Source organism: Arachis hypogaea, chromosome 20 (assembly GCF_003086295.3).
Source record: "Arachis hypogaea cultivar Tifrunner chromosome 20, arahy.Tifrunner.gnm2.J5K5, whole genome shotgun sequence".
Classification (NCBI taxonomy): domain Eukaryota; kingdom Viridiplantae; phylum Streptophyta; class Magnoliopsida; order Fabales; family Fabaceae; genus Arachis; species Arachis hypogaea.
The window spans coordinates 61,531,029-61,540,006 of NC_092055.1; positions in this window are offsets into that span (position 1 = coordinate 61,531,029).

Consider the following 8,978-nt stretch of genomic DNA (forward strand, 5'->3'; position numbering starts at 1 on the left):
CAAATATGTTAATCCGAAACATAATAACAAAAATCTAATAATCACATAAAAATCAAGATCCAAATGGAGAAATCGACATACCTAAAATCTGAATTAGACAATGAGAAGGTGAGATATCAGAAAGAAACAAAGACATGTTCAAATTGCAATTAAATTGAAATTAACAAGTACCCACTAACAAGTATCAACATACAATCACTCAAACAACACAATTAATCATAGAAATCATCAATGTAACATCAACAAGTCAAGATTCACAACATTCATGAAATGGGTATAAAATGACAATTGATAAGAATTCATAAAACTAACACAAGATCTAAGCAAAATTATACTAAGGAATTTAAATTAAGTAATTAAAACTAGTAATTAACAAGATCCAATTCAGAATTCAACAAGGAAAGACCAAATTAAAGCTAGATATAGAGAGGAACAAGGGTTTCTCTCTCTAGAAGAACAAAGAACCAAAAACTAGCTAAAAATTGTGTCTAGTGTAAAATGAATGATCCCCCCTTTCCCCCTAGCATCATTGGGTCTTTTCCATGCAGAAACAGCTTGAATTTGGGCCTGATGAGCCTCAGAAATTGCCAGGCACGATTTCCTTTAATGAGGTCACGTGCATCATTCCGTGCATGCGTGCCATGCGTGCGTGCGCGCCGATTGCTTTTGTGATCCACGCGTGCGCGCCAGGTGCGCGTGCGCGTCGGTGGGAATTTTCTGACCCGTGCGGATGCGTCCATCCTTGTGCACTACTTCCAGCTATCCTCATACACGCGTGCGCGTGGAGTGCGCGTCCGCGCCAATGCTGAATTTCCCAAAATCCAAATCTTCATGTTCCTTCCTTTTGTACATGCTTTCTTTCTCTCTTCTAGGCCATTCTTACCCTATTAATTCTAAAATCACTCAACAAATACATCACGGCATCGAATGAAAATAAAAGAGGATCAAAATATAGCAATTTTAAGGCGAAATAAGCATGTTTTCATCATGGAGCAATATTAGGAAGTGAACCCAAAACCATGCATTTCTTGTGAATAAGTGTGAGAAATATTGACAAAACTCCCCAAATTCTACACAATATAAACCACAAAATTGGGGTTTATCAGGAAACTGTTGTTGTTGTTGTTGTTGCTAGAGAATAAGTTACCGAAGGAGGTGGTGTTGAGAAATTAACTACACGACAGAGAGCAACGACGGATCTGGACAGCAAGGCAACGATCTACATCAAAGGGGTGAGCAGAGGTGGCGGTGAGATCAGAGGAGGTGACGGTGAGAAAATAATGGCACGACAATGAGAAAGTTAGATTTGGACAGTGATGAGAAGATCTGCAAACTTAGACGATGCCAACGCCACCGAGATCTCAAAGACGAAGGCGACGACATCGAGAACTCAGAAGACGATGGTGAAGAGTCGTCGGGAGATGACACTGCAGTCAGAAGATGACGAAGATGGTGCAGCGATGAAGAAGACGACAATGGTGTGGGTAACTCAAAAGACAGTACTGTGGGGGAGAAGATGACAATGGTGTGAGGGAGTTGTGTAACAACCCTGATTTTCGAGTACATGAGATCTTTTCGAGTACATGAGATCTTTTCGAGTTGGAAACACCTCTGTTATATCATCAAGAATCTCAATCCTCATTATCATTATGTCATCCTTAAGTTAGAACCTCCTCTGAGGCAAGCTCGATAGTGCAATCGCAAAGAACCTTGTTTTTGAACCGTATCGGTTGGCAGTTTTGATTATGATTTTCGTAAATAGTCTTTGTTTGACGAACTGGACTCGATTCATGAGAGGAGAGAGATAATAGTATAATATTATCATTATATTAGTATTATAAAATGCTTGAATGACATTATAAGGTTACCTGGTCTATTTTTGTTAAAAACAGAAAATCGGTTTAACAGGGTTTACGGTTTACTGGTGCAGCTTAGCACTAGCACTCTCTGATGAATTTAGCAATGCTAAGGCCTTATTATACATGTTCTATTCTCATAATAAATATGTTACTAGTGTCATTTATGCTAGTAGCTCAAAAAATAATTTTTAGAGATGTTTTTACGAGTGTTCCAATACGCCTAGTTTTAGTAGTTGTACACCAGAGATATTTTAATATTATTTTAATCCACCTCCAAGCCAACCAATCACAACTCACCTTACACCCCCAATACCTACAAGGCTGTCTCATTTCATCATTTTGGCCGAAAATAACAAGAGAGAAAAGAGAGAAACTTTCTTGAACACTTAATCTTTAAAGCTTGATTTCTTCTGAACTAAAACTCAAATCAAAACTCCGATTTCACCAAAATGATCCTCTCTTCTTCCTCTACATAACCATGTAACTTATCAAGGATGGAAATAAGGTGAGATGGCTGTCTCCCTCCCATTTCAATTCGGTTTTCAAGGAAAACCATGCAAAACATGTGTTTTCTTGATGTTCTTCCTTAGGAATCATGCTTAACTTGACTTGAGGGCCAAGAAACGTGAATTTCCAGCAAGTCTAAGGTGAGAAATCTCTTCCTAACATACTGAGTGAGATTTGGTCAGTTGAGAGTTTTTGGATTTAAAGTTGTTCTTGATGTGATTTAGGAGGAAAAAGTGCTTAAGGACCACCTGAAAGTTTAACCGAATTAGGAAGCAAAACTAGGTAGGGATTGACAAATTTAATCTTGATTGATTATGTTTGATTTGTGTGATTATGATATGGTTTGGCTGTTCTTGAAATTGATTGTTTGTATGAGTAATTCTTGTTGAAATTTTGGTGAAAATTTGATGAAATTTGATGAAATTCAAGCTATGAATGTGTGTTATTGTGGCTGCTGGAAAATGAAACCCTAGAGCTTAAATTGAGATTCAATTTGTGTTAAAATCATGTAGAAAAGATCGGGTTTTAGTGGTTGGAAATTTATTTTGAATTTTGGTAAAAATCGGTTGTTGAAAAGACTGAAAAACGGGTAAAAACAGAGAAAGAATTTGAAGAATATATGAAGAACACGAAGAACACTTTGAGTGTGGTGAAGAAAATTGAAGAACACCTTTTAGATCTTAGAAAGGGCAAGGAAGTAAAATTTTTGGTGTTTAAGGGGTTATATGGTAATTTCTGGAAGTTAGAGTGGTAAAAGTAGAAATATTAAAAGTTACGGGTGGTAAAAAGTGAATTTTAAAGGTTAAAAGTAAAAGGTAAGTTAATTTTCGAAAATTTAGTATTAAAATAATAAATAATAATAAAATATTAAATAATAATATTTAATTAAAAATAATATTTTAATAAAAATAATAAAATAATACGAAAAAGGCAGTTTTCTGTAAAAGCTTTAGAAAGACAACTTTAAGTGTAGAATCTCATAATTACCTTCATAAAACACTTAGGGAGTGGTAATAACATGATAGTGAGGCAAAGATAAAGAAAAGATAAAAAGTTAAAGAAAAGATAAAAACCAAAGAAAAAGTCTGTAAAATTTTAATGACAGAAAAACAGACAGAGACTAGTGAACGAACTAGGGCAACTTAGTTAGTACTTGAGTTGCGACTAAGGTTAGGTGTTATATGAAAAGTTAAACTGTTTCAGTATAGACTTAATGAACCTATACCTGGGACAGGCTAACTATTCATACCGAAATTTACATAAGCTTTAAATACAAATGTTAAACAGAGAAATCAGAGCAGAATAAAGTAACACAGAGCACAGAGTAACCAGAGTAAAGTAAAGAGATACAAAGAGAAAAGAATAATATGATAAGAGAAATGGTTTGAGCCAGGATATTGTAAAAGTGAAAGATGTAAAGTTTGTACAGTATGATTGAACAGAGAAAGAAAGAGGTACTGCATAAGAATGTGAAAATGATGATGAATAATGAGAATGATGATGAATGATGATAATGAGAATGATTATGTAATGATTTGCTGCGTGAAGGCAGTCAGATAGATAGTGGTACGACCACAGAACGTTTTCCAGTGTTACACAGCTATTGAGAGCTGTACCTGCAACTGATAACCTGGGATCACTTGCAGAGGATATTAATTCATACACGGCTAGAATGCCACAAATGTAAGGCGAGGATTGCTTACAGAGAATATGATTTCATACACGGCTGGAATGCCGCCACCTGTAAGGCAGAGTTTTCTTACAGAGGATATGACGCATACGTCGGTTAGTGAGAACTGTACCTATGCTGACTGGAAAACCATACCCATTTCAGCTGCTTCGGGTTACGTCGGGAACGGGTAGAAACCGACAGATGAGCTCATTACCTGCGCTAGGGCTAGACATGCATCATACTTGGTTGCACATTTCCTTTATTATGATTGTGGTATGAATGTATGATTTCCTTGTTTGTATTCCATTCTCTGCGCTTGTGTTATTTTCTTGTATTCTTCTGTTTGTGTTTTGCTATCTGTTTTCTCTATCTTCTTTACTTATCTGTGTTTTCTAATTACTGCTTCTTTGTATTCTGCTAATAGTCTGCTAAACAACATAGAATTAATGAATGTAACTAATAACCCCGACCCTACTAAGAACTCCCCAGTTCTTACCCCTTCTCTCTCCCTTCCCCCTTCAGATGGAAGTAAGAGTACTTTACCATAGTTCATTGATGACCGTTCGCAAGAAGAGAATTCTGCTCTAGATAGTCTTCTGAGTCTAGGGTGAATATCGTTCTCTGATTATATGTATATACTGTGAGACCAGCCAACGTCTGCACCCCGTTCGTATGCGCACTTTAACCTAAATCCTGTGTACGAGATTCCTATTGTATGGCTACTTCATGAGGTACCAGAGAGATGTCCTGTGGAAAAGTCTGATCGTGTAGAGGAGTAGCAGATGATGTTCTATCTTTTGATGACGTTCCACCTGACTTGAGTTTTGAAGACCTAGAACGTACTTACCCTCGCTTTAGTAGTTTAGAGGGACTAGGTGAGTATAGAGTCTAGGCTAGCCTTGGTGCCAGCTTAGGGACCTCTTGAACAGGTCAGGACCTGGGATGTTGTATGTATATACATGTATATAGATATTATTTAGCTATATCTAGGGGTATTCTAACTAACAGTCTATATTCTAATAAAGGCTGAATCACCGAATGTTGTCAACTACTTGTGATGTATTTATGTGTGGTTGTTTATAACTGTTTTATCTGTTATTATTTGTGAATTGATTATAAATGATTCTGTCTATTAATCTAAACATTTTCAAAAAAAAATACACCTCGCAAATTAACTACGCTTTTAACAACGAATCAGGCTCATATGATAAATAATAGATAATAATTAGGAAGACAAATTGGTAGCGCTCAGTTTCCAGTATGATCTAGACATATTGAAAATTGGGTCGTTACAAGTTGAGTTAGGCTTAGTAAGGGTAACTCAGTAACTTTGTTATTTTCTTGAATTTAGTGACCGATTTTGTGACTGATTAGTTTATAAAAGTATCTTTCAATTGGTCGCTAAAATCGGTCGCTATCTTAATAATTAGTAATCAATATAGAGGCCATAGTCTTAGCAACCGAATTAGCGACCAAACAATTTTTTATCCTATTTTTTTATCGATTGGAAAATCAGTCTCTAAATTAAAAGATAGCGACCAATTTTGTGACCAAGAATTCCAAAGACATTACTTCTCTTGTTTTGGTTGCTAATTCGGTTGCTAACTTAAAAAATAGTGACCGATTTAGTGACCAACTTTATTCTGGTTGTATAATAAATTTTTCGGTTGCTAATTCGGTTACTATTAGCGACCGATTTTGTTGATCGCTAAAATTGGTCTCTATCTTATCAATTAGCAACCAATTTAGCGATTATTGCCTTAGCAACCAAGCAATTTTTCACCCTATTTCTCTATTGGTTGCAAAATCGGTCGCTAAATTAAAAAATAGCGACCGATTTTGTGACCAAGAATCCCAAAGACGTTACTTCTCTTATTTTGGTTGCTAATTTGGTCGCTAAATTAAAAAATAGGGACCAATTTAGCTACCAACTTTATTTTGGTTGTATAATAAACTTATTGGTTGCTAATTCGGTTGCTATATGGGACCGATTTTGTGGGTCGCTAAAATCGGTCATTGAATATAATTTAGTGACCGATTTAGGGAGCAATTTTTTTCTGGTCCTAGAAATTCTATATCGGTCACTAAATTAATCGCTATTCGAAACCAAATTTTTTAGTTGCTAAAATCGGTCGCTATTCTTCTAATTTTTTATAGTGTCTTCTTCTTATTTTGTGTCTTTCCTTCTTCAACATTGTTGTCATTGTCACTGCTATCAACCAATGTTGTCTTGTTGTTGTTATTGTTTAAATTTTTCTTTTTTTCCTCCTCATCTTCTTCTATTATTAGCATCACCATCCTCGTCATTTTCATCTTCTTCTCTTAAACAATGAAATACGCATAACACCCAAATAACAAAATACATTCGCAGGAAAAATTTGTGTGCTATATGAAAAAATTTGTATACTATACCAATGAAATATGCGTAACATAAATTTTGGTATAAAACACAAAAATCTGAGTGTATATATAGTACAAAAATTTTGATGTGTTGCACATAAACTTTTGAAGAATTACATACCGAGAACACTGATTTATCCAACAAACAAAATACAATCGCAGTAAAAATTTGTGTGCTATATACAAAAATTTGTGTGCCATATGCAAATATTTATGTTCTATATGCAAATATTATGTGCTATATGCAAATATTTGTATATTATACCAATGAAATACGTACAACATATAAATTTTGGTGTACATGATGCCTAGGCATCTTTGGCTAGTTTCACAAGCCATTTTCTAAAGTTTTTACTTTGTTTCATGCATTATCTTCATCAATAAGCAAGCATTTGGATGAGTTATGTATGCATGTCTTGATTCATCAAACACAAGTGAATTATAATCATATTCATTAGATTTATGCAAGAACTACTTGATGTATTGAGTGATACATTATCTTGGAATTATGGCAAAGCTTTGATGCACTTGTTTGATTGATGATAGGCAAAGAGAAGCAAAGGAGAAGCAGAGAAGAAGCAGAGAGGCTGTGGCGTTAGTGGCCAAGTTAGCACACTAACGCCATGGTTAACGGTGGCTCAATGAAGAGCTGCTGGCATTAGTGGCCAAGTTAGCCCACTAACGCCAGTGCTAACGTGGTCTACAAGGAAGAAGCTGGCGTTAGTGGCAAAGTTTGCCCATTAACACCAGTGCCAACGTTGCCAATGAAGAGGTGCTGGCGTTAGTGGCCAAGTTAGCCCACTAACGCTAGTGCCAACGTTGGTCAAGGAAGAAGGCAACGTTAGTGACCAAAGTTAGCTCACCAACGCTACTACACATGCAGGAAGGTGCCAACGTTAGTGTGCTAACGCCACTGATACATGAGCATCTTCTCTATCTCTTCCTACTGAATTTGCATTTGAATTGTTAAGTTTAATCAAGATTTAAATATGTTTTAGCCACTATGAACACTACTTTGAGTCGTGTGCAATTCTGTTTATTTCAAGTAGCATTTTGGATAAATTTGACGGAGTTTTTGTGAAGAAACGAAGCTACAGCAGAATAAGGACTTGAAGCAAACTTGGACTCTCCAAGTTTGGTGCCAGGAAGCACTACAAGTTCCATTGCCTTCGGCCTCACCAGCGGCAAACTTGAAGAAGCTCAAGTTTGGAGCCACACTCATTACACTCAAGGGGTTGCACACGGGCTCATCCACACCAAACTTGAGGAAGCTCAAGTTTGCCGCCAGCAAGGAATTTCCCAGGAGTACTTGCGGATGACTTCACGCCAAACCTGAGGAAGCTCAAGTTTGGCGCCACAATCAATACCTCCGAGGAATGCATTCGGACCACTTCACGCCAAACTTGAGGAAACTCAAGTTTGGCGCCACAACCAGGACTTCAGAGGAATGCATAGGTACAACTTCAAGCCAAACCTGAGTTTACTCAAGTTTGGTGCCAACCCTTACAAACTAGGTGGTTCCCCATTTGTCCAAAGGCTTGCACGAATCAACTATTAAATTTTGATTTAAACTTTTATTTTATTTAGAATTTAGAAAAGATATTATTTAGTTTTAGAAAATATATTTTTACATTAATTAGGATTAGATATAAAAGGAAAAAGATTCAGCACTTCGGGCCAATCTCTTCTCTCAGACCTCAGTCCTCACTTTACAGTTTTACTGAATCCTAGTTTTCTCTCTGAACCATGAGCAGCTAAACCTCCACTTATTGTATGGATTGATGCTATTATTTTTCTATTTTAATTCATGTACTAATTTCTATTTCAAGAATTATTTTTGTTTTTTATCTCATGAATCTGGGTGGAACAGAAGTATGACCCTTGTTCTAATTGAATTCTTGTATAACTTGGAAAATCTCTTTATTTGAACAACAGCTTGAAAATAATTTCTCCTAAACTTTTAAATATCTGGACTTAACGGGATACATGACATATAATCCTTTTATATCTGGGTAATTCGGGTTTCTGCGGCATATAAACTAGAATTTAGCTTCACCTTCTAATTGGAATTAAGTGACCAAGAAATTGGCGGTTGATGAAGGTTAGATGAGACTAAAAAGGTTTAAGGAATTAGGGTTTAGTCACCTATAGTTTGCCATGAATTGAATCTTGCATGATTAAATTAGTTATTAAGAAAAATCAATCCAGAAGATAGATATATCTGAAACCTTAACTATTTCTCCATATATTATTCACATCAATTTACTGCTTGCTTTCTGATCTTCTGAATTTACTGTTTGATGCAATTGAACTCTCAAAACTATTTTCTCTTTGTCTAACTAAGTAAACCACTTAACCATTGTTGCTTAATCCATCAATCCTCGTGGGATCAACCCTCATTTGTAACGGCCTAGCTTTTAGCCTCGAAGAAACAGCGCTTTTTCGGGATCAAACGGAAATTTTATGGAATTTTTAGGAATTTTAGTGCATATAAGCACCTCTGCTGCACAGGTGCTATGTCATCAAGCTGCTGAGTCAGC